Below are 5,000 nucleotides of genomic sequence, written 5' to 3'. Positions count from 1 at the left end.
CAGATATTTTAAGAAAAACAAATTATTTTGGATTTTTGTATTACCAATATAACTTTTTCTATTTATATTTCTCACTTCTTATTTCAGTCAGTATATTTATTTCCTGAACATATTAGGATGCACTATTCATATATGTGGCTATATATATATCATATCAGGACAATTACCCCCTATAGGACAATTCCTCCTGACAACTACTACCCCCTAGGACAATTACCCGCCTCTCCAATGTATTAAGAAGTTTTAAATCATCATCTGTTGACTACAGGGGTAATTGTCCTTGGTGGGGGTTTGTGTTCATGAGGCGTACTCTATACTGTTTTCTTCCTCCATCCTTCTCTAATTCCCTTTTTCTCCCCCTCCCTCTTTCACTATTTTCTATCCGTCTCTCTCTCTCTCTCTCTCACTTACTCTCTTTTTCTTTTTCTCTCTCTTATTGCTTACACGTGATCATCGTCCATATTTCTTTTCTTCATGTGATCTTTCTTTTCCTGCATGGACGTTTTTTTCGCTCTCTTCTATCTTTTCTCTTTTCAAAGAAAATATTTCTCCCAGCATTCACTATTTTCATTAGAGCCACTGCATTGAGTTCAACTCTATGGAGGAAAAATGCTATTTCTTGAGAGTAAGAGGGTTAGGTACTGATCCAACAACCTGCTTCTGTGAAACACATATTGCAGTAGGAATGCACAGACACAAGAGTTTTTCTCAAAGGCTGTATTGTATGTACTACAAAATACTTAGGCAATAGTAAGAGGGAAAAAAAATAGTGATGCCATAAGTAAAGAAGTTGCAAAAAGAAATTATATAAAATAGAAACTCCTACATACCAATCTGCAAGATGTAGAATTAATAACCTTTGCCAGAGAATAGAGAGAATGTTTGTTTGCCCAGCACTTTTTCCATGGAATACACAAATGGCAGCAAGATTTCCTGAAAAAAAAAGGAAATAATTATGAAAAATTTATACAACCTATTTAAGTTAATTGAAATAATAATTAAAAAATGACAGTAGTAGAATTGTGAGTTTGATTCCTGAACTGAGTAGCACATGATATCTTTGAGTAAGGTACTTCATTTCACTTTGTTCCAGTCTACTCAGCTGAAAATGAGTCCCAGCCAAGTGTACTGGTGCATCCCTTTCTCCTTCTAGCTGTTATATTCTCAATGTTCTGCTGGGTTAAGGAGTGCAAAAGCTGAAAGAGTGTCTATATTTGCTTATGCCTACATTGGCACCTTAAACAATTAACAAAAGCATGGCACAAATTACCATGTGAAACTCACTTACAAGTGATGTCTGTAGATATACTTTTTTTTTTTTTTGTGTGTGTGTAGATAACAAAAAAGTTCATTTCTGGATTAACATTATTGAAACTTTAGTGATTAAATTTGATTCTGAAACCGACAATATCAAAGATTGAAAAAAAAAAAAGATTTATCTTTTTATTCCAGTTTTATCCAGGCTGAGATTTTCTAAACACTAAACTCACAGTGCAGTATCATCTCAGTGAATACATCAAAGGGTTAAAGTTTGATCGAAGTTAGAGACAGTACTGTTGGTGATATCAATGTGTCAAATTTGTTGCTCTCATTTAGTAACACCAAATGGAATTGGTTGAACAAAAAGTTATGGTTAAATTTGTTATTCCAATCACAAAACATTTATTGCAAGTATTAATATTAAATGGTTTAATTGTTATCTAAGTGAGTAACCCTTAAAATATTGAATTTGTTAATTGTGTAAGTGAACCCAGAGTTAATCTTGTAACAATAATAATTTAGCTCTAGATTAGCTCTAATTGGGTAGAAATATGATCAAAGACAATCCATGACCTTCTCATCTTTTATACATCTGTGATTACAAGGCCAAAGAGTCCATCCTTTTTATAAGATACTAGACTGTGATTTAAAGAAGCTTTTGTTAATATTTCTAGCAGCATAAAACAACTATGTAGAAGCACTTTTAGTGTTATTCCACTGGTCATGCCATTAATGAAACAGCTATGCAGTTGCTCAACCTGCTAGATACAGTAGCCAAATCTTTCTTCAATCACATCCAACGATCTTAGAAAAAGGTAAGATATATAAGGTAATATGGCTTTAAATGAAAATAAGAAGAAGGTCACGACGAGAACTCATTTGATCATAGGCCTGCTTGATCAAGGCCAACCTAGGGTTAAACAACAACAACAACTTACTCAGCAGCAAGAACATCAATGTTATAAATCAAGTGAAATCACTTCAACTGAGAATCACAACAGTTCTTGCCCACTGAGAACTTACCCTTACTCTCCAGCACTTGCCTATTGTCCTGTTGGCAGTAACCAATAATTCCATCATAGGCCATAACCGGAGCTAAATCCAGCACTGCAAGCTAACAAAAATAATTCATCAGTCAAACAGTGTGTCCTGCCATGTATAGTAATTAGCTGCATCTCCAAATGATATCTATGTGATGCTAGGTGGGCAGTACCTCCCAATGGTAACTATTTAATAATAGGTGTTTGAACCTATCATAGCACAGCACTGATTAATATCATAAATTAATTGCTGGCTTTTCAACTGGCAGGTTCAGGCCCTTATCAGCTCATCTTGCTGAAGTTCCCCCTTTTCACTCTTTTACTTCTTTCAGGTAACAGACCACCTTGAAGGGTTTTAGTTAATCACGTCAATCCCAATAAGTCTTATCAATCTCTATGTTGAAATGTTAGGTTATAGAACATTAACACAAAGCATGGTAAAGACAGTAATAGACAGACACAAACATACACACAAATTTATAAATATACACAATCACATAATGGGCTTCCATACAGTTACCAACTACCAACCTTCACTCACAAATTATTGATCAACCCAAAGTTGTAGTAGAAAATACAATTGAACCAATTTCAAAACCATGTGACTGTGAAGTAAGCTTCTTAACCACATAACCATGTTTGCACCTATTGTAAATACACCACTTTTATAATAACAAAGTTGGTAAAATAATTTCATTTTTCTTTTTACTGAGTTTTGGTTTCTGAGTTTAAATTTCCAGTTTTAGTTTTATTGAAACATTAGTTTTAGCAATTTAAAATTTAAAACTGGAAAATCTGAAGAAGGAGAAAACAAAAATGAAACCAAAAAAATATTGAATTAAATTTCCTACTCTAGGTTTTTATCAAATTTTTCTCCCTGTAGTTGTTATTTTCTGCATTAGTCTTAATATTCAAACCCCACCACCCAATTCAATATCATGATGCATACTGTTATGCTGGTGTAAACACACAATTTATTCACCTGAAGCAATGACAACTTCACAAGACATTAGTCACAACTATTTTATCACTATTTAGCTGGATATCTGTAATTAAGCACCAAATGTTTGAAGGAGTTTTTGTAAGCCAGATGTGAGATCATCTTATTAAGTTAACGAATAAACCTCATTTCACTTAAGTGGTCAACTTCAATGAAATAAAGAGAAGTTATTGAATTTGAATCTCAAACGTAGATAATTTCAATGTTGTTAACGATTTCTTTTTTTTTTTCAACCTCTTTGTAATAAAATGTCTTCAACTAACTTAAAATATATCGTGTTTTTCATGAACATTTTCCTTGCAATTATTGATCTTGTTGGTTTTAATTGCATTAAGCCATTTCTTTTCTCCTTTCTGGGTTTTAAGACAAAAGATAGAAATGAACTTGGAGATGTCTTAATTGTATTTGGATCAGCATTAGCAACTCAACAAATTTTTCACATACTTGGTTTGTTTTGTTCTCTGTTGAGATGGCAGCCAAAAGTGCGATATCAGAGCAACTGATTTTAAATTAAATAATCACACAATTAAATCAACAACATTTCTTCTATACTATTCAATCACAAACTAAACCAAAGAGCTGGATATCAGTTGCTAACCATGACTGCCACTAGCAAATGAAACAATGACAGAGCATCTACATAGTTGCCCAACCTGCTAAAAACAACAGCTAAATTTCAGATTCATTTGATAATGTTATCTTGGGCTCTATAAATATGGAGAAAATATCTGATGATTACAATTGGAATTTCTTTAATCATTGGCCTACTCAATCAGGCTGACCTGGGGAAAAATAACAACAGTTATCTACAAAATATCTGAACTTGTCAAACACTGATTGAGTATATTTTGTCTCACTTTTAGTGGAAGAAACAACATAATATCAATTGGTTCTAGTCAATGGTCACTTGTGTAGTATAGTCTTTTTGTTGTGATGCTTGTAAGCCTCCATGAGTGTACATTCTGCTATTTACTATATTGTAGCCAAACAGGTTACAATATGCAGGTGACCATACATCGACCCACAGTTAATTATATCAGTTGACATCAGGGCTCAATTTGTACTAACTTTATTGACCCTTAACAGTTTTAACTCAGAATGTAAAATATAGGGCTGCAACTAGTTATTATGTATTAATGATTCTACCAGTCCACTGTGTTTTGTGAGACAACAGGGGAGATTCTATGCAACAAAAAATAGTAGCAAAATCTCTCTCAAGTCAAATTTAAAAAAAATAATGGATAATGTAGCAAGTAGATACAGAATGTCTTTGATTAATTTATCTGCTCAGTTAACAACTTTCTTTCTCTCTCTCTAAAGTTGTCTCTAGAGCAGTGGTCCATATGACCCTCATAGGGTACACATAAGATTTTGTTGCTAAAATTTATGTGCAATAAATTTGTTCCACGCTCTTACAAAATATTTTTACAATCTTTTATACAATTCCAAATATTATTTATTTATAAAAATATAATAAGATTCTTTAAACACTGAATAGCTATGGGGGTCCATCTGAGTAAAATCAGAATCAAAGAGGTCCATAGGTAAAAAAAAAAAATCATTGAAAACTACTGTTCTAAACTCTTCAATCATACAAAAAACAAAACAAACATGACCATCCACTAAGAAGAAGAGAATGCAATAGGGTATCAGATCAGACAGAATTTCAACATATCTAATTTGTCATATTATATATATAT

The 5,000-nt window shown here is 32.8% G+C and overlaps 1 long non-coding RNA gene across 1 annotated transcript in view; it reads right to left on the bottom strand.

The window, feature by feature from the left end:
• LOC128249796 (uncharacterized) overlaps positions 1-5,000 on the bottom strand; it is a 176,303-nt gene that overhangs the window by 76,275 nt on the left and 95,028 nt on the right. The window contains exons 2-3 of the long non-coding RNA XR_016244862.1: positions 2,284-2,374; positions 831-933 (exon numbers count right to left, since the gene is read on the bottom strand). This is a non-coding gene — a long non-coding RNA (uncharacterized LOC128249796). The remainder of the gene's footprint in view (positions 1-830; positions 934-2,283; positions 2,375-5,000) is intronic.

Source organism: Octopus bimaculoides, chromosome 18 (genome assembly GCF_046866305.1).
Source record: "Octopus bimaculoides isolate indiv1 chromosome 18, ASM4686630v1, whole genome shotgun sequence".
Taxonomy (NCBI): Eukaryota; Metazoa; Mollusca; class Cephalopoda; order Octopoda; family Octopodidae; genus Octopus; species Octopus bimaculoides.
Note: the sequence above shows the minus strand (reverse complement) of the source record. Positions and strands in the feature narration are given on the sequence as shown.